Genomic DNA, 27,128 nt, shown 5'->3' with positions numbered 1-27,128 from the left:
GGGAATAAACTGGTTAGAGTCTATTAAGGCAAAAGTGGAAGATTACAGGTATACTCCTCACTCTAGTACAGGTCAATCACCTTTTGTGTTATTCAGAATATGCGTACCACACACAAATGGGTCAAGATGTATGTTAAAGAATTGAGCAACTGGGAGGAACAGAAAAAAAATGCTTTGGAAAAAGAAAACATATTCAAGTTTTGAGGAAACGTGCATACGATAGGCATAAGTCTGTGAAGAGAGTGGAAGTGAAGGTAGGAGATTCAGTGAAAATAAAATTACCAGGAAAAATAGGCAATGGTCATTCACATTTTAGCAGAATATTTACAGTGACCAAAGTGTTTGAAGGGGTGGCCAAAGTAGATGATGGGTGTATTCGGAATAGGAATAGGATTGTGAAACTTAAGTGAATCTTAGTGTTTTATTTTTTGGTTTTCTAAGGTGAAGAGTAGTGTAATATCGTGCAAATTGTAAATAGGTTGTAATGCTCTTTGTATTTGTTGTTAAGCTCATTGTATTTCAATGTATTTATGTTAGATTGGTATCAACTTGTCTTCCCTCTCTCTCTGGTACAATGGTGGTTTGGGGAAAATCCAGTGTTTTATTCCTACATTCCTAGTCGCTAGGGGGTACTGTGTTACTTACCTCTGTGGTTTTCTAGTACTCCCAGCTCCCCTCTACAGAGTTCACTTGCCTAGGTGGGGGTACCTCGTTCCCATTCCATTTTTTTAGTGTATGGTTTGTGCTCCACCTAGGGTCACTATTGGTTATTACTATTTGCACTGTTTTCTAACCTGCTCTATGCCTATTTCTGATTGCTAATGTATATATTTAGTGTATTACTTACCTCCTAAGAGTTGGTCACCTGTCTAGTATTTTGTGGTGATTTGTTCCAAAAATAAAGTACCATTATTTTTGTACAACTGAGTGTTTTCTTTCATGTGTGTAAGTGCTGTGTGACTACAATGGTATTGCATGAGCTTTGCATGTCTAAGCCTTGGCTGCTCATCCACAGCTACCTCTAGAGAACCTGGCTTCTAGACACTGCCTACACTTCATTAAAGAGGGGATACCTAGACCTTGTATAGGTACCCACCACACACCAGACCAGCTTCTTACAGTGCGCATAAGTAAAGAAGCTAAATGTACAACATCAAAGTTTGAAATGTTCTGTAAATGAGAAGAGATTCGACATTAGAGGCTAAAAATTAAGTTAATATCCTTAGATTCATTTGCGAGAGCAGAGCACGTACATCATACAGAGCAGAGTATAGACAGTGAGTGGCCTTAATTGAATTTAAAAATGTTCCAACCCTCCGATTAAAATTACAGTTTTGATATTTGCTATATTTAAATTAAATTAATGATTTCATCATTTGTGTATTTGTTTGCTGAATGCTTACACATTGTTTGTGTATTGATTAGCTGTTCCAATCATCGAAAACGCTTAGGCAGGTTCCCTGGCTTCCAGTAATAACTCAGTGGGGCTCCTCAGATTGCAGAAATTATGAAGCGGTGGTCCTCAGAAGTCAAAAGGTGAAGAACCAATTATATAAAGTGATCAAGGCTAACATAAAACTCTGCATGATTCCTACAGGTAAAAGAGCATTCCAATATGTACATGCAAGATCTGTAATTTATGATAGGATGGCAGAAAGGTAGGTTCACATAGTACTCTCCTAATGGTAAATGTACATGTGTCAGTAATAAAGCTGGCTATCAGTAATTTATCTACCTTCTCACATGCTTCATTGTATTACATATTTTGCAAAGTAGTTATATATGACTTATCTAGTTCTTCTTTTCTTCTCGACTCAGCTCCGCCTTCACTGCCCTCAATGTTGGATGGATGATGATTGTACAATTCCCTCCCAGGTTTGTAGCTCCAACTCTGGTGCATGTATACTTCCAGTAGCTAGTGATTAGGGCCGATATTTGGATTTTAGCTCCTGTATACGAAGTTGGAGGCTATGATGTTGGTGATATGAGCTCCAGAAGGCAGAAGAAGATGGAGGGTTGATACGGATTGTAAAATCCAAAATGCCTGCTATTCGTATGCTAGATCTTGTCAGTAGTGCTCTTTCTGCCGCCGTACAGTCAAGTGGATGTCTTCCTGTAAAGGATGGACCTTCATCAACGTTCAGGCAATACAGATTTATAGGTCACTTAGTGCTCACACAACACTGTATTTTGTGCATGTGCAGCTGTACTGCACTGCAAATTTGAATGCCGTTTCACTGGCCGATAAAACAGATTGATGACCAAAATACTATTACTTTTTTCCCTTTATTTGTGTTTTTGAAGTCGTATCCTCTCTGGGTACCACATAAAGATGCATTCTTTCAATCTGTTAGGTTTCTCACTTATTTGCAATTATTTGTATTATTGATTCTTTCGCCTGGCTCTTTCTGTCTGTCTTATTACCTTAATGCCTTTTTTTCTTCACCTACCATTTTCAATTTGGGATCTAGGATTATCTGTTCTGCACCGCTTCAGCTCTTCTCATTAAAAATGTATGTAGCTGCCTAATATACTCCTCGTACATTGTTTCACTGCCAGTGCTACTGTGCTGCTTCTCGTTGAAGCCACATGACTGTCCGCTGTTATATTACTCTTACCTTATTTTATAGATAAAAAATAATCTAATTTCTTGGCAATTGTGAAAATACACACTTCTCAGTAATTTCTCATCTCATTTCGAGTGTTTTTTACTTTTTATTTCCAGCTGTTTTTTTTTTTACTGATGACTATGGGAAGCAGTTCATGTCAAAATTACAGCTCCCCATATTGGACACCTCCTGAAATATGAATATGACACACACCAGAATGTATGTACTATGTGTCAAAATAATTATGATACCTGACAGAGTGAATCTGAATTGAACCAAAACAAATATGAAACTTGGCAGAATGAATATGCTACTTAGTGATTAATATGAATAACACACACACCAAATTGAATAAGAAATATATTGAAATATATATAAATCATACTGAAATTAATATGGCCCTCGTTGTAAACAATAAAGCAATCACTGAAACAAATACAATATTCACCAAAAAGAATGGGGCATTTCTTGAAATTACTGACTTATGCCAAGAGAAATATGACATACATTGAAATTAATATGGCAGATTGGATATATTATAAAGTATTGAAATGAATATATTATATTCTGAAAATAAAACAATGCACATTGAAACTAATACAATGTACATTGAAATGAACATTAAACATGTTGCAATGAATTTGAATTGTGTTGAAATCAATATTACCAAGATGGCAATGAATATGAGACACACAGAAATGAATAGGAGATGATTGAAAATGAATATGGCTTGTGTTGAAATGAATGCAATCCCATTGAATTGAAGTTGACATGCCTTCAATTGAGTATGACCACAGCTGAAATTCATATGAGATTTGTTCAAATGAATATGGCACTCCTTGAAATTAATATGACACATATTCAAATTAATATGATACATATTCAAATTAATATGATATATGTTAAAATTGATAAGTTGCACCTTAAAATGAATATGACAAGTTTTAATATGAATATGACATCCATTGAAATAAACTTAACATTGATTGAAAAGAATATAACACATGTTAAAATGAATATAACATGAGTTTAAATGAATATGACCTTCATTGAAATGAATTTGGCATGTTTTAAAATTAATAGGAGTAACGTTAAAATGATCATGACATTCATCACAATGAATATGGCTTGCGTTGGCAGTGATATGATATACATTGACATGATTATGATATATGTTGCAATGGATAAGATTCATGTTAAAATTAAGATGTGTTAATATGAATGAAGCATCCATTGAAAGAAATATGACACATGCTATGATGAATATGACGTGCATTGAAACAAATATGAGCTCCACCAAAATGAATTCGACATGTCTTAAACTGAATATGACCAATGCTGAAATTAAAATGAAACTTGTCAAAATGAATATGTTGTGCTTTGAAATTGATATGATATACAGCAAAATAAATACTGTATATATTGAAATTAATATGACCTATGTTAAAATGGATATGACCTGTGTTAAAATGATTATGACAGGTATTAAGGTGAATATGACATCCATTGAAATGAATGGCATTCGTAGAAAGGAATATGACACACGTTAAGATAAATATGAGCCACTTTGAAATAAATATGACACCTGGTGAAATTAATATGGCCCACATCAAAAGTAATATGAAATTCTGTAACATGAATATCACACTTTTTGAAATGAAAATGAAACTGTGCGGTAAATGTAACATGCTTTGAAATTAATTAGGCAAATATTGAAATGAACACAAGCCATGTTTAAATGAATATGACTGCTGTTTAAATGAATATGGCTTGCTCTGAACTTATGTTGATTTGCTTTAAAATTAATATTACATTTTGAAATCAATGTTACATATTCTCAAAGGGTCACATTACGAGTTTGCCGGTTTGTGCATCACCATGGCGGCGGTGTGACCGCCATCTGCTTGGCAGTCAGACCACAGTATTACGATGCTGGCAGTCCCATAGGGAAAGACTGCTGCAGTCCTGCCAGCACCACCAGGCAGCACAGACCAACCCGGCCGTGAGGCAGGCCAAAAAGGGCGAAGGAGCCATTGTTTCGGATCGAAACATTATGATGTTGCCTACCGCCAGAATGACTGTGGCAGTCCAACCACCACACCCCAGCAGGTGGAAACGGAAAGCATAAAGGAAGCAACTCACCTGCAGGCAGTGTTACATGACCTGTGTCGCCATGGAGCCCATCACACACACATCCTGCCGCAGGTGCTTCTCATCGATGGACCCACACAGCAACCACACTGCAACACAATGGAAGGTCAATAGGATCACAATAGGTTGTGAAACACATATCCAAAGCTCACAATGCAAACAATACCTGCATAATAGTGATGGCGACATCAGGAGCATTTATGGACACATTTCACTTTGCACATGCCCCTAAAACAGCATTTGCATAGGAACTGACCATTCATGTATCTCAGGGACAAACAATATTTGAGCCAAGTGATATGCCTAGCTGCCAAATGTGTATGCGCAAGTCAAGAAAGCACATACAACGGCAACAGCATGGTTCAGGCATCGAGATGATGTAGCTGATAGGTACACACATCAAAGTAGACACATGGTCAGTCAAATCCAAAGGAAGCTACCACAATTTAACACCTCCATGTGTGGACAAACAAAACTCTAGCTCCCACACATGAGACGAAAGTACAATCTATATCAGAGGAAAAATCTACACAATACATGCTGACATTGGCCAACACAAGATGAAATACTTACCCTAGCAAGCATAACACAAAGCAATGACACCCCAATTGGATCAGCACCCACATATCCTTACAGTGAACATCTACCTTTGTCTTGGGTGACCAACACTTCCCACAAAGTCAGATATTGAAAAACAACAGCAAATGTGGTGGCTGTGGTGGTGTCTGGGGGTATGGTGACTCAGGTGTGTGGGGCTGTGGGTTGTGAGCTATTGTAGGAGGCTGGCCTGGCTTGTAGTGGGTACCTTAGGTACTTACACCTTATACCAGATCCAGTTATCCCTTATTAGTGAAATGTAGTAGTGTTCTAGCAGCTTAGGCTGATAGAGGTAGCAGAGCAGCTTAGGCTGAACTAGGAGGCATGCAAAGCTCCTGCAATACCACTTATAGTTACACCGTACTTATACACAATAAAAGACAATACTCAGTGTTATAAAAAATAAAGGTACTTTATTTTAGTGACAAAAGGCCAAAATTATCTTAGAGGCAATACTCCTTCTGAAGGTAAGTATTATACACAATATATACACTAGACACCAAACTCCGGTAAGTAAATCGTCATAGGATAGTGCAAACAATAGAAAATACCATAGAATGGAATAGGAAGAAATAGGCCTTGGGGCAACACAAAACATATATTAGGAAGGTGGAATGCGAATCACAAATTCCCCCCTAGGCAAGTGTAGTGTGTAGAGGGGTGCTGGGAGTGTATGAAAACCACAAAGGTTGGTAAAATACCCCAGCCCAGAGCCCAGGAAAGTAGGAGTAAAGTGCTGCAAGTTTCCTCAGGACACACTAAAAGTCGTGAATAGAGTTATTGCAAGAACCAAGCAAGACTGCAAGCAACAAATGGTGGATTCCTGAACCTGAAGACCTGTAAAGAGAGGAGACCAAGTCCAGAAGTCGCAGAAGATTCCAGGGAGGACAGGAGCCCTTGCCAACCTAGAAGATGGTGCAAAAGAGGATTCTCCGGTTGGAAGAAGTCTGCAGAAGAGCACTAAAGAAGATGGCTGTGGGTTCCTGCGTTATGCAAAGGATGTCCCATGTGGAGATGTTGGATGCAGGCGGGTTGTTGCGCTGGATTAGTCCAACAAGCCTTGGTTCAAGCAATGTCGTGGATTGTGTCAAAATGGCGCTGCCTGGACCCAGGAGGGACCTGGGGGCCTCAACTCGGACTGAGGAGGCAGAGGGGGCTCCCAACACTGGAGGGAACCCACAGATGACCAGGCAGCACCCACAGAGGTCCCATGACACGGGGACAAAGAAGGTGCAAATTCCGGTTGCTGCAGCATTACAAAAGAAGGTCCTGCGCCGCTGGAGAACAACTCAGCAAGTTGAGCGTCGCAGGATAGAGTGCTGGGGACCTGGCCAGGCTGTGCATGAAGGAATCTTGCAAATAGTGCACAGAGGCCTCGGGAGGTGAAGATGACGTGGTGCATAGGGGTACTGTCGCAAACGGGGAAGGCAAGCTGTTACCTCCTCCAAATTTGGACAGCTGGACCTTAGGACAGTCTGTGTCGAAGGGGTCCACTACCTGTGTTCCAAGGAGCACGCTCATTATCAGGAGAGGAGTCCCCGAGAACCGGTCGTCGTCTTAGAAGGTGCCTCCTGGAGCAGGGAAGTGACTCTCACTCCACAGGAGATTTCTTTGGTCCTTCTGGTGCAGGGTGAAGACAGGGAGTCTCCAGAGTGTGCACACCATGTAAACTGTTGCAGTTGTTGGCTGGAGCTGAAGTTGCAGAGTTGCAGTAGCCTTTCTGGATACTTTGTTGCAGTTACAGCGGTTCCTGGCGCAGTCTGCGGTTGATCCGAGGTCAGAGGATGAAGCAGGAGTTGCAGAGGATTCCTCGGGGAAACTTGCAAGCCAAATCTGAAGAGGGACCCACAGGAGAGACCCTAAATAGCCATGAGAGGAGGATTGGCTACCTACCCAGGTATGCACCTATCAGGAGGGGTCTCTGATGCCACCCATTGGCACTGGCCACTCAGAGATCTCCAGAGTGCCCCCACACCTTGCAAAGCAAGATGGCTGAAGTCTGGAACACTCTGGAGGAGCTCTGGGCACCACCCTTGGGGTGGTGATGGACAGGGGAGTGGTCACTCCAATTCCCTTTGTCCAGTTTCGCACCAGAGCAGGGACAGGGGGTCCCTGAACCCGTGTAGACTGCCTTATGCAAGGAGGGCACCATCTGTGCCCTGTAAAGCATTTCCAGAGGCTCTGGGAGGCTACCCCTCCCAAGCCTGTAACACCTTTTTCCAAAGGGAGAGGGCGTAAAACATTCCTCCCAAAGGGAATGCTTTGTTCTGCCTTCATGGGACTGGGCTTCTCAGACCCCAGGAGGCAGAACCCTGCCTGTGAGGTGGCAGCAGGTGTAGCTGTGGTGCAAGCCTCAGAGAGCTGGTTTGGCAGTACTGGGGGTCCATGGTGGAGCCCACATGATGCAAGGGATTGGACCCCCAATACCAGATTTGGAATGGGGGGACAATTCCATGATCCTAGACACCTTACATGGCCATATTCGGAGTTGCCATTGTGAAGCTACATATAGGTATTGACCTTTATGTAGTGCATGTGTGTAATGGTATTCCCGCACTCACAAAGTCCAGGAATTTGGCCCTGGACTGCGCAGGGGCACCTTTGCTAGTGCAAGGGTGCCATCACACTTAGTAACTTTGCACTTAGCCTTCAGTAAATGAAGGTTAGACACACAGGTGACTTATAAGTAACTTAAGTGCAGTGAAAATAGCTGTGAAATAGTGTGTGCACTATTTCAGTCAGGCTGCAGTGGCAGTCCTGTGAAAGTGTTTGTCTGAGCTCCTTATGGGTGGCAGAAGAAATGCTGCTGCCCATAAGGATCTCCTGGAACTCCAATGCCCTGGGTACCTAGGTACCATATACTAGGGACTTATAAGGGGGGGTCCAGTGTGCCACTTGGAATTTGCGTGTGAAGTCACTAAACTATAGTGACTAATTTGGAAGCAGAGAGAGCATAAACACTGAAGTTCTGGTTAGCAGAACTTCAGTGACACAGTTAATCACTACTGACAACACACACAGTAGGCCACAAACTATGAGCACTGGGGTCCTGGCTAGCAGGATCCCAGTGAGACAGTAAAAATACACTGACATACACTCACAAACAAGCCAAAAGTGGGTGTAACCATGCTAGAAAGAGGCTACTTTCTCACAGGTGTTGTCTGGGTGTATGGTGGGTGTGATGGATGTGTCACTGGGTGTTGTGGTGGTGTCTGTGGGAATGGTGGATGTGGTGTGTGGGTCGGTGGGACTGTCTGTTGAAATGGTGGCTGATGTGGTGTCTGTGTGTGAATGTTGAGTGCCTGCATGCCGGTGTGCCTGGTAGAGTTTTTGTCGCTGTGTGCTGCTTGTGTGTGTTGAGGTTGGTACATGCGTATGTGTCTGTGTGCTTAGGACAAGTAGGGCAATAGGGAATTTGGATAGGGAAGAAAGAGGTAGTGGGACGGAGGATTGGGGATGGATTGCTGTCATCATTGAGGAGGCCAGAGCCTGAAAAGATCTCTGTAGGCCAGACACCATCGAAATCATGAACACCATCTACTCCGGCTCTCCATATGACCCCTGCACTCACCACATCCTCAACAAAGCAAGCTCCGTCATCGCACCCCAACTACGGAAGATCATCAACAGCTCCTTCGAGTCTGCCACCTTCCCGGAGATCTGGAAACACGCCGAGATCAACGCCCTCCTCAAAAAATCCAAGGCGGACCGAAAGGACCTCAAGAACTTCTGGCCTATCTCCCTTCTCCCCTTCCCTGCAAAATTCATTGAGAAGGCTCTCAACAGACAACTAACCTGCTTCCTCGAGGAAAACTGCACCCTGGACCCTTCCCAATCCGGATTCCGCAGCAATCACAGTACCAAAATCGCCCTCATCGCCACCACCGACGACATCAGAACCATACTAAACAACGGTGAAACCACGGGCCTCATCCTCCTGGACCTCTCGGCTTCGTTCGACACCATCTGCCACCACACCCTATGCTCACGCCTCAGCGATGCAGGAATCCATGACAGAGCCCTGGACTGGGTCACCTCCTTTCTCACTGGCAGAACCCAGACAGTCTTCCTCCCCCCATTCTGCTTGGAGGCCACTAAAATCATCTGCGCCGTACCCCAGAGTTCGTCCCTCAGCCCGACCCTCTTCAACATCTACATGGCCCTGCTTGCTAACATCATCTGATCCCACAACCTCAACATCATCTCATACACCGATGAGACCCAGCTGATCCTATTCCTCACCAAGGACTCCGCCAAGACCAACCTCCACGAAGGAATGAAGGCCAGCGCTGAATGGATGACGAGCAGCTGCCTCAAACTCAATCCTGACAAGACGGAAGTCCTCATCTTCGGCTCCACCCCCTCCGCATAGGATGACTCCTGGTGGCCTGCCACTCTCGGAGCCGCTCAGACTCCCACTGACCACGCACGCAACCTAGAATTCATCTTGGACTCCTCATTATCCATGACCCGGCAAGTCAACGCCATCTCCTCCTCCTGCTTCAATACCCTCTGCATGCTCCGAAAGATCTGCATATGGATACCCACCGAAACCAGAAGAACAGCCACCCAGGCCCTCGTAAGCAGCAAACTGGACTACGGCAATGCCCTCTATGCAGGAACCACGGGCAAACTCCAGAACAGGCTGCCACGCATCTAGAACGCCTCTGCATGCCTCATCTTGGACATCCCCCGCCACTGCCACATCACAGACAACCTGAGAAACCTGCACAGGCTCCCAGTCAACAAAAGAGTCACCTTCAAACTCCTCACCCACGCTCACAAAGCACTGCACAACACCGGACCAGAATACCTCAACAGATGGCTCTCCTTCTACACCCCGACCCGGTATCTCCGCTCCGCCGACCTCGCCCTCGCAACCGTCCACGCATCCGCAGAACTACAACCAGTGGTAGATCATTCTCGCACCTCGCCACCAACATGTGGAACACTCTTCCCACCCACCTGCGCCATACCAAAGACCTCTTTACCTTCAGGAAACTTCTCAAGACTTGGCTGTTTGAGTAGTAGGAACACCCCCTACTTTCTCCCACCCCCCTCAGTGCCTTGAGACCCTCACAGGTGAGTAGTGCGCTTTACAAATTCCTGATTGATTGATTGATTGATATGTCACTATGAATGACTTCCAGGAAAGCATTTGTCTGAAGTTGGCTTACCAACCCCTGGATGGCATTCACAATGGCAGTCTGCCCCACAGAAGGCTATTGACCTCCTGATACTCCTCTCACTCAGGAGGTCAATAGCCTTCTCACTCAGGGCAGCAGGAGTAACAGGGGCTGGCACTGAGGTACCTAGGGCAAAGGAGACACCCACACTCTTCGGTGAGTGGGCATGGCCAACTGGGTGTGGAGCAAAGAGGAAGGGTGGTGCTAGTACTGGGGGTGGTGGACAAGGATGGTACAGGAACAATTCCTGATGGGTCCCCCACCACTAGGGAGTGGCCACTGGAGGTAGAATCTAAAGATGACGAGGTTGATCCTGTGTCCTCGGTCTCACTCCCCTCACCTTCCGGGCCACTGGGTCCCTCCGTGTCGGTGGTGTCATGACTGGAGGTACCGTGGCCAGATGCTTCCCCACTTGGTTTCACCCTGTCTCCTTCACTTGCCTGGGATGATGCTCCAAATACAAAGGGGAAAAGGGTCTCCACATGTTCCTGATCACACCTGAACAAAAGCTGTGATTTACAAACAGTACCATGATGTCAAGTAGGCCCCAGCAACAAACTACTTCAAGGTGGCTCCTACCTGAATCATACATATGCATGTATGTCATATGAACTGTCAACAGTTGCCCACAGGCAAATCAGGTCTCAGATCTCCAATTGCATGGGTGAAGTTGTGCAATCATAATAACCATTGAACAAGTAGAACACCATATCACCTTTAATGCTTTGCCTCATGGAGCATGCCTATTACCTGTTGTCATACAATAGTAGGCCAATGCCAAGTTCATTCCAACAGATCCAACGCAAGGTCATGTAGACATATTTTTGTCACATACGCAATATCACAACAATAAGAAATGATGCTCCAAATCCTGGCATGTTGCTGACAGCAGTACAGTATCCTGAAGAAGGTGACATGGAAATACTCACGTCATACTGGAAACATGTCAACAATGCACACTTCACCATGTGTAAATTGTCCTAATTGAGTCATGGAGGTAGTACTACTGTTGCTCAGATATACTACATATTTGGCATGGAAATGTACACTGTAGTCAAAATGTGCAAATTGACAGGGAGATATGTTGCTAAAATACATAACACAATGAAACAGCTAGCCCTCGGAAAATCACCACTACTATATGGCACCCATTACAATTACAATCTCTGATTGCATCAGTAGAAGCCATTAGTTCTTTGTATATTGGAGAGGCCCAGAGATTTACAAGCACTTGTAGAAGGCCCTGGACATGTTGCCCAATGGGAAGCTACATCACTGTCTCCATTTTGGTCCTGCAAACCCGGATGTCCGTGGATGAATGGTTCTACCCAACCACATGTGATTGCAACAAAACTGCAAGTCACTCCATGATGTGTGCCAACACTCAGGAAACAAATCTTTCCCATTTCACATGTTCAGTGCACTTTGCCACTTGATGCTACATCAATGGCATGGAAATGGACATTGTGTGTAAAAACTCCAGTCCTACATGTCATATCTCTCATTGCTACTGAAGTTGTACATGCCAAATGACATGCAATGACAGGTGAGAGTATGTGTGAGCCACAAATCAATGGTGACACACTCCTGTCTGAGGCACCACATAAAATGTAGCCTCATTGCATATGTCCAATGCCAAAGACAGGTTGGCATGCAACTACATGTGAGGGAATACAGAAATCTTCCTGTGAACACAGGTAGACGAAGCATGAAACAGCAGTGTACACATTTTGTTAAAAGAGAATGGGACACATGCTACCATGTCAGCACATGGAATTTTGGCAACAGTGATGGGCCTTAAATCGTGTCAATGGACATTACCCACTTACCAAGGGAAAGTTTTGATCCGTAGCTTCACCCAAAGAACCATGTATGCTCTGTCACATGTGTGATGCCACCTTCACATGTCAGAGAGTAGTGAGGCACCAGCACGCATCACACAATGAAAACAAGTGGCCTCTTGGGAGCAGATGTCAATTTACTCACTAGACCAGACACATGGCTGAGGACAGTGATCCATCACTTCTTTTTCTTTGGACTTTAACACTGAGGCGTAGTGGCCTGTTGCGTAGAATTTAGACCCACTACAACAACAAACCTTCCTTGATTGATCACTGTACAACGCAATGTGTTGTCCCTGGAGAGCAATTGTTTTGTGGATTGTACTCAGTTGTGTCCTAGGTCCCTGGGCTACTAGGCAAGGCACATCAATATGTACCAAATTACTTATCTACACAAACAGTTACTTATCTTGTGTATCACACATGGTCCATCCCCAGTCATCAGGAGTAGATGTCAGAACCTAACACATTAACTTGGCTGTGTGGCAGGCAGTAATATGTCCTGTACTCATTGTGGCTGCTGTGCTCCCTGCAAATGCCTATCAAGGACCGGGTATGCTACTGTCAGAATGCGGGCCCCTAGGGGGGTAATGCTCCGAGGTGTGCCCACCCACATTGGGAAGATAGCCCTATCTTTATCTCTGAGATCTTCTGGCCCAGCACCTCAGGTCCTTGCACCTCTTGCAACAGTGGGCACTTTGCCGGCTATAGACCCCCAGGGTCTGTACCTCCTGGGCGATGGCTCTCCAAATCTCCTTCTTTTGATGGGTGTTTACCTATATGGGTGCAAGAGACAAATCAAGCAATTACAAACACAAGTTTTTGCTCAAATGGTTGTGTCACACAATTCAGAAACACCAAGCATAAAATGGGGAATTTGGCAACACACCACAAGGTGAAGCACATGCCAATAAGTACAGGGACATGAGTACACACTTTTGGATTAATCTGCAGACTAACCCACTACCCTGCTCAAGGCCTACAATGACTAAGCAAGCCTAATGACATCAGGTATTTGATGCTTCAGCAACATGTAGTGTGATGTGAGCTGCAATGAAACACCACACAGCAATGTGGTTTCTGAAGGGTAAACTCGTTAGGCCTGACTGGACAAGCACATTTACACTCTGCAACACTGACTCAATGTAAACAGTCCCTACAGGCAACTATCATAGTACAGACTTCACCCTCACACTTGAGTGACAATGAAAGGGCTGGCATGGTGGGCATGGAAAGTATCTGCCCTGTGCATGTGTGGACATGTGGCCTACCAAATGCAGACTCATGTCACTTCAGAGTAGGTTTCGGTGGTATGTACCTGTACCACAAAACACTCCTTTAAAAATATGTTTCAAACCTACAAAGAGAACAACTCAGCGAGTTGAGCGTCACAGGATGGAGTGCTGGGGACCTGGGCCAAGCTGTGCACTAAGGAATTTTGCAAATAGTGCACATAGGCCTCAGGAGATGAAGAAGACGCAGTACACAGGGGTACCATCGCTCTTAGGGAAGGTAAGGTCCTACCTCCACCAAATTGCGTCAGCAGGACCTTAGGACAGCCTATGTCAATGGGGTCCACCCTATGTGTCCTTAGGAGCATGCTCGTCGCTGTGAGAGGAGTCCAAGGGTACAGGTCGTCGTCTTGGAAGGTGCCTGCAGGAGCAGGGGAGTGAATCTGTCATCCCACAGGAGATTTCTTTGGTCCTTCTGGTGCAGGATGAAGACAGGAAGTGCCCCGAGTGTGCACACTGTGGAAACTGTTGCAATTGCTGGCTGCAGCTGAAGTTGCCGAAGAAAAGTATCCCTTGTGGATACTTTGTTGCTGTTACAGCGGTTCCTGGAGCAGGCTGCAGTTGATCCGAGGTCAGAGGGTGAAGTAGTGGTTGCAGAGGATTCCTGAAGGAAACTTGCAAGCAGAATCTGAAGAGAACCCACAGGAGCGACACTAAATAGCCCTGAGAGGGGGATTGGCTACCTTATCAGGTAAGGACCTCTCTGGAGGGGTCTCTGACGTCACCTGCTAGCACTGGCTACTCAGAGTCCTCCAGAGTGCCCCCACACCTTGCAAAGCAAGATGGCTGAAGTCTGGGACACACTGGAGGAGCTCTGGGCACCACCCCTGGGGTGGTGATGGACAGGGGAGAGGTCACTCCCCTTTCCTTTGTGCAGTTTCGCACCAGAGCAGGGGACAAGGGGTCCCTGAACCAGTGTAGTCTATGCCCACCTGTGCCCTTCAAAGCATTTCCAGAGGTTGGGGGAGGCTACCCCTCCCCAGCCTGTAACATCTATTTCCAAAGGGAAAGGGTGTACCAACCTGCTCTCAGAGGAAATGCTGTGTTCTGCCTTCTTGGCACTAAGCTGCTCAGACCCCAGGAGGGCAGAACCCTGTCTGTAAGCTGGCAGCAGCGGTAGCTGTAGTGCAAGCCTCAGAGAGCTGGTTTGGCAGTACTGGGGTCCATGCTGGGGCCCCCAGGATGCATGGAATTGGCTCCCCAATACCAGATTTGAAATGGGTGGACAATTCTATGATCTTAAACATGTTACATGGCCGTATTTGGATTTACCATTGTGAAGCTACATATAGGTATTGACCTATATGTAGTGCACGTGTGTATTGGAGCCCCCACACTCACAAAGTCCCAGGAAATGGCCCTGAACTATGTGGGGGCACCTTTGCTAGTTCAAGGGTGCCCTCACACTTAGTACCTTTACACCTAACCTTCAGCAAGTGAAGGTTAGACATATAGGTGACTTATAAGTTACTTAAGTGCAGTGAAAATGGTTGTGAAATAGTGTGTGCACTATTTCACGTAGGTTGCAATGGCAGGCCTGTGCAAGGATTTGTCTGAGCTCCCTATGGGTGGCAAAAGAAATGCTGCAGCCCACATGGATCTCCTGGAACCCCAACGCCCTAGGTACCTAGGTACCATATACTAGGGACTTATAAGGGGGGTCCAGTGTGCCAATTGAAATTAGTAAATTAAGTCACTAGCCTACAGTGTAGCCTACAAATTGTAAAGCTGAGAGAGCATACGCACTGAGGTTCTGATTAGCAGAGCCTCAGTGAAACAGTCAAGCACTATACAGACACACACATTAGGCCATAAACTATGAGCACTGGGGTCCTGACCAGCAGGATCCCAGTGAGAAAGGCAAAAACATTCTGACATACAGGTAAAAATGGGGGTAACATGCCAAGGAAGATGGTACTTGCCTACAGCAGTATTTCATTATCATGACATGTAAAATACCCCAGTATATGTCCTACCTTTTAAACACTGCACCCTGCCCATGGGGCTGTCTTGGTCCTACCTTAGGGGTACCTTACATGTAGTAAAAGGGAAGGTTTGGGCCTGGCAAGTGGGTGCACTTGCAAGTTGAAATGGCAGTTTAAAACTGCACACAGACATTGCAGTAGCAGGTCTGAAACATGTTTACAGGGCTACTCATGTGGGTGGCACAATCAGTGCTGCAGGCCCAATAGTAGCATTTGAATTACAGGTCCTGGGCACACATGTTGCACTATACTAGGGACCTACTGGTAAAACAAATATGCCAATCATGGATAAACCAATCATCAGGTCAATTTAGACAGAGAGCACTTGCACTTTAACCATGGTCAGCAGTGGTAAAGTGCTCAGGGTCCGAAAGCCGGCAAAAACTAAGTGTAGCACATAGTTGAAAACATATATTTATTTTAGTTAATTAATTTGTGTTCATATCATATCCTTTCAGAATATGTTATATTAATTTCAATATGTATTGTTAATTTTAAGGCAAATCAACATCGATTCAAGGCAAGCCACATTTAAACAGTGAGCATTTTAATTTACACATGGCTTGTGTTCATTTCGATATGTGCTTTATTCATTTCAAAGCATGCTATATTTATCTCATATAGTTTCATATACATTTTAATAAGTGTCATATTAATTTTAATGAATGTCATATTAATTTTGATATGGGTCATATCAACTTCATCAGATGTCATATTCATTTGAAAATGGTTCATATAAATCTTAACATGTGTCATATTGCTTTAAATGAATGGTATATTCGTGTCAGTGGATGTCATATTCATCTTAACACCTGACATTATAATTTTAACATGGGTCATATCCATTTCAACATAGATCAGATTCATTTCAATATATGCAATATTCATGTTGATGTGTATCATATTGATTTCAAAGCATAACATTCATTTTGACAAGTTTCATTTTAAAGTCAGCATTGGTCATATTCAGTTTAAGGCATGTTGAATTAATTTCAAAAGGACTCATATTCATTTCATGTCATATTCATCTTAGCATGTGTCATATTCCTTTCAATAGATGTCTCATTCATATTAACGCATGATATTGATTTTATCATGACTCATACCAATTGCAACGCATATCATAATCATGTCAATGTGTGTCATACTACTTTCAATGCAAATCATATTCATTTTTTTTTATAAATGTAATGTTCATTGCACATTATATTCCTTTCAGAATAATGCATTTTCATTTCAGTACCTTTTATTCATCTCAAGCTGTCATATTCATCTTGGCATATGTCAGTCGTTTCAAGAAATGTCTCATTCTTTTTCACAAATATTGAATGTGTTTCAGTGATTGCTTTATTATTTACAGTGAGGGCCATATTTATTTCAGTACGATTGATATATATTTCAGTATATCTCTTATTCAATTCTGAGTGTGAGTTATTCATAATAATCACTAAGTACCATATTCACTTTGCCTGGTTTCATATTTGTTTTGGTTCAAGTCAGATTCACTCTGCCAGGTATCATACTTATTTTGACACATAGTACATTAATTCTGCTGTGTGTCATATTCATTTTGCAACACGCTATGCATTCCAGGAGGTGTCCTATATAGGGAGCTGTAATTTTGACATGAACGGCTTCCCATATTATGGGAAATGACATAAATGACATTCTTTAAAATATATTTCTCTCTGTATTCGGTGCCGGGATAGTGGCCATATTTTTTCCTTCAATGTTCAGATCTACTTTCATGCTATGTTCTCTGAGCATATTTGATCAGATATTCATCATATTCAAAGATGTGTGCTTACATTAGTTGGCTAAACTTTCATGATGGTGTTGCCTAATGATAAAAAACGAGAACCCGTAAGCCTTGCAGAATGTCTTAATTTTGAAGGTATTTTGTAACAATAATAGCATTCCACCGTACCCTATAAGTCTCATTGGTGTTAAAAGATTCCATCTGTCATTTTTTGTCTATTGTTGTTGAAGCTGGTCGTAGAAATATTAGTTTCATAGTTGCATTGATACACAATAAGCCACAGAAAAGTGGCCAAAACAAACTTGGCAACAGTGGCATAATATTTTGTACAAGATTGAGTGTACCAACATGTTCTTAAAATTCTCATGAAATCTTAAATGAACATACTGCTGTACCACAGGTACAGCCTGGTTAGTCCCCCAGTTGCCACTTGGTGGCAGTATATTCCAAAAGTTGAAACATTTTACACGCTTTATCCAAGTGCCCTTTTTTACACCCTCCATTAATCACATCCAAATATACACAATCCTCACATTTTCATTCTCATGTCTTTTTTAATTGGCCGACCACCGTCCAAGTTCAAAGTAAAACACGTAAATCGCCTGAGAAGTGACTTTTTCAGGGCAACAAACCGGTTTATAAGTAGTCATAAGTGACTCGAAGTGTAGGTTTTATGTGCACAAACATGGTCAGCATGTGAGCCCATTATAAACATTATACGTGATATAACAAAGAAGGACAACAACAAGTAAGAACATCATGCACTATTACTAACCAGAGGTCATCTTGAGTATCAGAGCATGTGGTATAGTCATTCATGACAAGACATTGAGTTATGTAGTCAACCACAAAACCAATGCCAGCGCGGATATAGGAAACATCAAGAGCATTGGAAGGGTTCATACAATATTGACCTATATCCTCATGGAGGTGCCTTGGTGAACTATTTTTAGTGATACATGGAAGTGAAGAATAACTCCAGAAAATGAGGACATTAGTATGCGATGAAACAAAATGCATATCCCATAAATACCTAATCTAGTGTTTTTATTATGGGTTTCTATTAACATAATGAGAAGGCAAAGTATTGATATTATTATTATGCATTTTGGAATTGCGATGGTTTTAATTAACCGAGTCAATAAACTTAAACTTGGAACTAGTGCAGAGTGGTAAATACTACAAAGGTAAAGAGCAATAAGAAATTGAGATTTGAAGAGTGCATTCTGCAGCACACTTCTGCTCGAATCTGATTACATGAGGAACCTCAGTGTAGTGAACTGGACCACATAGGCGTCTACATGAGAGCTATAAGAATGTGTCCGAGTAGTATGCCAGCCATTAAAGGCCTGCTCCGGTGTTAAAGCCCCGTGCTGAAGGCGAGGGCCTTTAATAAGGGAGAGGGCCTGCTAGTTTCACAAACTGCTGGAACTGCCTAGCTGCAACCCTGAAGCTCTCCCTGGCCTCTTCAAACGTGATAAACGTATCAGCTGGGAAAAGATCCCCCAGCTGAAGGCAACCCCCGGCAGTCTAATCTTGCATTGTTATGAGTTGTGATATCTGTCCGAAAGGTTGCAGCCCAGAGCTTAATTTGTGCTTGTTGTTTCCGGTGCTGAGCACCGGCACTTATGTTTGAGGGCCGGCGCTTAGTCTTCTGCCTCAAGCATTTACTGCGAGAAAAGACATGTTTGGGAAAGACGGAGGAAGGGAAAAACGAAAAAGCGTCACAATGAGAGAAAGCAGGAAACTGCAGGACTGAGCTGAAGGGCAGGGGATGGCTTTAAATGGATTAAAGAAGCCCCAGATGGCTTCTGGATTACGGTGCCTCAGTATTCCGTGTTCACACATTTAATTGCAGCAGCCGCGTGTTTAAAAGCAGGGCTTTGGGCACCAGCACCTTTTTATTTACAAATTAAGCACTGTTGCAGCCAGTCCAATAGTAGGGATCTGCTGAACTGTGACCTTTGAAGGACTTGGCATATCACCCTGTTCTACACCGCAACAACCTGCGATATCACCTCCTGCACTCCCACCAGCTGTCTGCTACCCCTCATGTAAAACACAGGGAGCTCCTCCACCACGCCACTCTGAAGTCATATTTCCCAGCTAGGCCCTGGTGCACACCTCCTAACCACATGCTGCATTTGTGATGCCATATAATACGGTTCTAGATCTGGAAGGCCTTTCATGTCTTTAAGTGGATGTGCTTGCCTACTTACTTGTAATGTAATTTGACCTAATGGCGATATTTGTTTCTAATTCTGTATTTTAGATTTTTACGGATTTTTATCTCCATCCTGCACTTTTAGGAAGCTGTAGCAACCTACAACCTTTTGAGGATCTTCTACAACCCTTTTCCCTTTTAGTTAGATCTTATAAATTGAGATATACTGCTGACAGTTTCATCAGTGCGCTCTTTCCCATAAAGCCAATGTTGATATCAAAATAACTTGTGATAGCTTGCTGATCTCTTCTTTGAAAAGTTTATCCATGAGCATTGCTGGTTGAAAGTGTCATATTCTATGTTACTGCATATGATCTGGTATGTCTGTTATCAGCTGCACCACAGAGTGGTTAAAGTATGTGCATAGTATATGTGTTATATCCCATGTTCAGCTTACCACATCTTTGGTACCTATCAAATAGTCTGTCCTAGCAGCGGAGTTGTGCACAAATGTGTCACATCTATACTCCCTGTCCTTCTCATATCCCGGTCGCCAGATGTCTACTAGATCAAACTGTAGTAAAATTGTTTACATTTTTCCCCTTGCTCTATGATGTGTCTTTTCTCCACTACATGTACCACCATGCATAGTGTGCATTGATCTTTTGAAACAAGTCAAGAGCATCATAATTTGGACCATTAGTGTTATTTCGAGTCCTGTCCTGGATATGGATCCTTCACTGTATTATTAAAAATGTATGGCCTCTGGATCAACCAACCCATGTTTGTTAGTGTGCCTTACACCTTTTCGAATAAATCTCGCCAATCCTCATGCATAGGTCAATTATAAACGTAAAGGATGTACAAGACCCCCAGCTTTTAGCAATATTGTATTCCCAACCTCTTCAAGATGTATCTCCTGAAGATATAGTATGTCTATTCCGTGTTTGTTGGCATGCACCATCACCTGGCGGATTTTCTTAAGATTAGTCAATACATGCACATTCCATTTCATGAGCTTAAGTTCCAGCATGGCTTTAGTTGTCCCCATATTCTTCTAGCATGCATCTTCTTGAACAGCATATTCTGTGTCTTGCACCGCATCAGTTTATCAATATTTTTTGTCACAAGCTGTTCAAGCAACATTTATTGCAATTTAACAGTGCAACATTTTCCACACCCTCATCCCTCACTGAACCACAACATTTCAGTCGATTGCACTTTAACCAACAAATAACTTGAGGCATAGTACTTTGTAGCCCTTGGTAAACAATATCTAAACTTCCTAATCAATATAAATTAAAGGAAAGCAGAGAGTGCATTTGTACAATGTCCACAACGTGTGTTTTCAGACGACTGTGTGACCCCCACCCATGCTTTTCCCCTAGGGATTTATTCTTCACCTTCTAAATGTGTGCAGGTCATTTATCACTAATTTATCCGCCATTGCATGTGCAGGGAGTAGAAGTCCAGTTTTTATGCATAAGAAATTAAGGGCACGCCCCACTAGTTTGACAGAACCATACTTCTTCAGGTGACTGACCCTCCACTGATTTTATCTGTCACACCACGTCACTAAGATCTTGCAATGCACGTTTCCACGGCCTTTCGTTCAGGCCCCTTCTTCTGGATGGATGTGTTTTGAAATTCTGCGGCAGGCTGATGGTCTGTAAATATGTGCATTTTGTTAGCCCAAGTGAACCTCAGCTAACAGGGTAAATAATGGATACTGGATATCCAGCTTCTGTAGTTCCTTCTTTAGTGGTGCAAATTTGCAGTGGGCTTCCTCTACTGCCAAAAATATAAATATATGTAGAGATTTTAGCTGCAGTACCGCTTAGGTCTCGCGTCTCTCTCCTGCTAGCTGAAATATTTTGTCTCAATCTAATAATAATTTAGCAATGAAAGGATGTGGAGGTGCACCTGATATGTTCCCCAGGACAGTGCAGTGGTGAGCTCTTCCATATATACACATGCAGGACATATTTTGGTGCAGAGATCTCAGCCAGCATGTCTTCAATATAGTCCTCCATTTTTCCTCTCAGCATTGTTTCAGGGATGCCTGTAATACGTAAGTTACATCTACTTGACCAGGCGTCTAAATCTTGATTGCACAATGTAATGCATTCTACATCACTTACCATCTCTTTCTGAGCCTTAATCAGCTGAATAGCGTCATCTTCTGCATCAGCTATGGGGCCCTCCACCACAATCATTTAAATGGTTCAACTATCCAGATAGTCTTTCTTTGCATCACGATGGTGAGTCAGGATATCAATGTTCCTGTCAATAGTGGCAAGGCTATCCTTCATATCTATAAGGAGCATTTTCACATCAAATTCTTGTGCCTCAGCAATCGTTTCTTTGTTATCAGTCTGACATCTGTCCTCCGCACCTTTGTCTTGTGTCTTGGCAATCTTCTTGGTTTTGAGCATTAGGGGCTAGATGTAAAAAGTGCCTTACACCTTTTCGAATAAATCTCGCCAATCCTCATGCATAGGTCAATTATAAACGTAAAGGATGTACAAGACCCCCAGCTTTTAGCAATATTGTATTCCCAACCTCTTCAAGATGTATCTCCTGAAGATATAGTATGTCTATTCCGTGTTTGTTGGCATGCACCATCACCTGGCGGATTTTCTTAAGATTAGTCAATACATGCACATTCCATTTCATGAGCTTAAGTTCCAGCATGGCTTTAGTTGTCCCCATATTCTTCTAGCATGCATCTTCTTGAACAGCATATTCTGTGTCTTGCACCGCATCAGTTTATCAATATTTTTTGTCACAAGCTGTTCAAGCAACATTTATTGCAATTTAACAGTGCAACATTTTCCACACCCTCATCCCTCACTGAACCACAACATTTCAGTCGATTGCACTTTAACCAACAAATAACTTGAGGCATAGTACTTTGTAGCCCTTGGTAAACAATATCTAAACTTCCTAATCAATATAAATTAAAGGAAAGCAGAGAGTGCATTTGTACAATGTCCACAACGTGTGTTTTCAGACGACTGTGTGACCCCCACCCATGCTTTTCCCCTAGGGATTTATTCTTCACCTTCTAAATGTGTGCAGGTCATTTATCACTAATTTATCCGCCATTGCATGTGCAGGGAGTAGAAGTCCAGTTTTTATGCATAAGAAATTAAGGGCACGCCCCACTAGTTTGACAGAACCATACTTCTTCAGGTGACTGACCCTCCACTGATTTTATCTGTCACACCACGTCACTAAGATCTTGCAATGCACGTTTCCACGGCCTTTCGTTCAGGCCCCTTCTTCTGGATGGATGTGTTTTGAAATTCTGCGGCAGGCTGATGGTCTGTAAATATGTGCATTTTGTTAGCCCAAGTGAACCTCAGCTAACAGGGTAAATAATGGATACTGGATATCCAGCTTCTGTAGTTCCTTCTTTAGTGGTGCAAATTTGCAGTGGGCTTCCTCTACTGCCAAAAATATAAATATATGTAGAGATTTTAGCTGCAGTACCGCTTAGGTCTCGCGTCTCTCTCCTGCTAGCTGAAATATTTTGTCTCAATCTAATAATAATTTAGCAATGAAAGGATGTGGAGGTGCACCTGATATGTTCCCCAGGACAGTGCAGTGGTGAGCTCTTCCATATATACACATGCAGGACATATTTTGGTGCAGAGATCTCAGCCAGCATGTCTTCAATATAGTCCTCCATTTTTCCTCTCAGCATTGTTTCAGGGATGCCTGTAATACGTAAGTTACATCTACTTGACCAGGCGTCTAAATCTTGATTGCACAATGTAATGCATTCTACATCACTTACCATCTCTTTCTGAGCCTTAATCAGCTGAATAGCGTCATCTTCTGCATCAGCTATGGGGCCCTCCACCACAATCATTTAAATGGTTCAACTATCCAGATAGTCTTTCTTTGCATCACGATGGTGAGTCAGGATATCAATGTTCCTGTCAATAGTGGCAAGGCTATCCTTCATATCTATAAGGAGCATTTTCACATCAAATTCTTGTGCCTCAGCAATCGTTTCTTTGTTATCAGTCTGACATCTGTCCTCCGCACCTTTGTCTTGTGTCTTGGCAATCTTCTTGGTTTTGAGCATTAGGGGCTAGATGTAAAAAGTGTTTTGCATGGCGCAAACTGCGAATTTCGCAGTTTGCGCCATGCAAAACCCGCATCGCGATGCACATTCCCATTTTGGAAGTCGGTACCGACTCACAAAATGGGAATGCGACTCGCAAATAGGAAGGGGTGTTCCCTTCTTATTTGCGATTCGCACCGCGATGCAAAATTGCTTGTTGAACGCGAACGCGGTCGGAAACCAAATCGCAGTTAGCACCCATGTCAAGTGGGTGCTAACTCCTTCGCAAAAGGGAAGGGGTCCCCACGGGACACCTTCCCCTTTGTGAATGTCGCCATAAATATTTTTTCAGAGCAGGCGGTGGTCCAATGGACCACTGCCTACTATGGAAAAACTAAACAAAATGGTTTCATTATTTCTTTTGTATTGCAACTCGTTTTCCTTTATTGAAAAAGCAGTCACAGACATGGAGGTCTGCTGTCTCCAGCAGGCCACCATCCATGTGAGTGCAGGGAATCGCAAGGGGGTCGCAAATTGCGACCCACCTCATTAATATTAATGTCTGGGACACCATTCTGCATATAATTTTGCGACTCGGAAATTGCGAGTCACACCGACTTGCAATTTCCGAGTCGCAAAATCAACTCTTCCTACATCTGGCCCCAGGCGTGTGTGTTTGTTGTCCACCTTTCCCATTTTGGCAACTCTTGGTATGAAAGGTTTAACGCTGTTTGGTGCACCTTTATCTATTGTTGTGCTGTCATAATGCAATTATTGTCAAGGACCTGTTTGTTGTATTGCTGCTTCTCCTCACTCTATATCACTGCATACAGTTTGCGTTAATAGTGGTGGAATTCATGTATGGTCTTTATTGGTATCACAAGCATCTCATGTGCCCATCCCCTTGCAGTACTCCCAACAATATTACACCATATGGTACACTTGTGCAGTATCCAGTTATACTCAACACGCTCTCATGTGGTTACTGCAAATGTATTTCAGTTTAAATATCTGCGTACCTCTGATTTCATCTGTGTTCATTCAGTCACTTCCAGTTCACATCCACCTCTTGCAGCCCCTACTGCCTCTGGTTCTTCATACACACACACACACACACACACACACACACACTCTCACTCTTTATGGAGCCATGTTGACCTTCAATGCTTACTGGGTTTTTTTTTTGCATTTAATTTTAGTCTAGGTCACACCCTTCCCCACCTCACTTGTAGCCTCCCGCAGGCCAATCCAACTGTCCCCACAACTCACCAGAACTCCCGACCCATATCTTCCTTTGTGCTCTGCTTACCTTTCAGGCTACAACACCTGGATATATTTTTCCCTCTGTTATTAAAGCTTCCTGCTTTAGCATGAGACAGGGGTGGCCTTGTTTGGTGCCGAAGGACTTTCACCAACAATCCTGATGCAAGGAACAAAGTGATCTAAGCAACACCTTGGTGTCCAAGGATGCCAGATGTACATGTTTCCCTGAATGATTGAGACTTGTCCTGTTTGTGATCCAGCTTACCATGAAGCTGTGACATGTAATGCTAGTAACATAATGTTCCTTTAAGCAGGAGGGTGGCAATTCAAACCCAACCATATTGGAAACACCTAACACTTTATATGTGCAAAGGCCAGAGTTGATACTGTAGACATGGGAGTCCACCAAAAATTTGGAAACCCCCAAATTTTACCTCAACCAGAATACCCACATTCACTGGATCGGAGATCATGTTAAACTTCAATTTCATGAGGCAATGTGTTCCCATGTTAAGGCACCTTCCAATGTATCAAAAATTGATACAATACAATTATTTTATCAAATGAGCCCAATAACTCAGATCCAGATCAATGTACAAGTTAAAAGGCATTATTACAGGATTAAAAAAAAAGGGGTACAGAGTCAATGCCATGAAGGCTCCCAGTGAAAATTATACAGAGATTGCAAAAATCTGAATTTATGCAAAGTCCTATGTGAGCAGCAAAATCAGGAGAGAAATGGACAAAATCCCTAGTAGAACAGGAAAGTCTTTTGGCTCACCCCTAAAATCAAACATTTTTTAGATTATTTTTGTGTATGAAATTACAATATCTGCATACTCGTGGTGGGAGCAATTGTGGCATGTCATCAGCAAATCATAGCACACGAAAATTAAATGTCTTATTGCCTTAACATCTAAGTACTAAGACACTACATGAATTATTATTTTGTACACTTAAGGCTAGTGTTGTCCGTAGATGCTAGAACAAACACTAGATACTTGAACCTTGATGTGTTTTATGAATGAATAGGCTACAGGTAACCAATGAAAGGGCCTTGGAAATGTTTTGTGTTGTGACTGAAAGTTAATTGAGAGAAGAATAACAGTAACAGTGGAACTAAACCAACACATTTCACCTTGACTGTGTTTTGCAGAATTACAAGGAGAGACATGGGTAGGGAGGGAAGAAACCTGAATGACAGGTGTGACTTCCATCTTGGATAAGATGGCATTTATGTCTAAACTGAGTCCTCGCTAACATATATCAGAAAAACACACTACTACACACCATAGAACATTTGTTTCAAAAGCAACCATACTATATCAGTATACACATGTGCAATTGAGTGTAAAATTGTCTTCTGCACATTGTTAATATGCACACAAATATAATCACATACAAATCTTTTACAATACCATTCAGCTTTGTGTGTTTGCTTACATAAGTTGTTGTTCAGGACCAGGATAATCTGGTGTAGGCACAAATGTATGCCTGGATGCATAGACAAACGACATCCTAGTGCTACAAGGTCTCTTATGCACTCGACTACTATGTATGGATGCTCCTATGCAGGTTAGCATCACCTACAGACATACTACTAGACATGGTTAAATATGTGACATTGAGTGTGAAAATGCCTTCTGCACATTGTTAATGATGCAAAGAAATATAAATGCATACAAATCTTCTACAATCCCATTCAGCTTTGTGTGTTTGCTTATGTAAGTTGCTGTTCTGGCCCAAGATAATCAGGTAGAGGCACAAATAGAATATGAGTTGTCCTATTTGTTGAGATTTATGCCTGGATGCATGAACAAAGGGTGTTCTAGCTGGCAAGATCACTTCTACACTCAGGACTAGTATGTATGGCTGCTCCTATGCGGGTTAGCACCACAAACCAACATACCACTAGAGGAGGTCAAAGATAAGCCTATGCTACAAGTATAAAAACAAACTGCGAAGCACTTGCACTGAACAGCAATCCTTCACCTGCATCAGCTGTATAAAGTGCATCCAAAGAACTGTCTGAATGGAGCACCTCCTTTTATGGACTCTTGTCCATGTTCCCTCAGGTGGATACCAGAGCCTTGAAGAATAACAGATAAAGAAATCTTTCCACCCAGTGTGGTAGACAATCTTGGCTCACGAGAAAGTTTTGAGTGGGTGGAGAAAAATGCATTGAATGTGGCAAGACTTCCTAAGA

This window comes from Pleurodeles waltl, chromosome 9 (genome assembly GCF_031143425.1).
Source record: "Pleurodeles waltl isolate 20211129_DDA chromosome 9, aPleWal1.hap1.20221129, whole genome shotgun sequence".
In the NCBI taxonomy this organism is placed as follows: Eukaryota; Metazoa; Chordata; class Amphibia; order Caudata; family Salamandridae; genus Pleurodeles; species Pleurodeles waltl.
The sequence above is the reverse complement of the archived record's forward strand: the minus strand, read 5'-3'. Positions refer to the sequence as shown.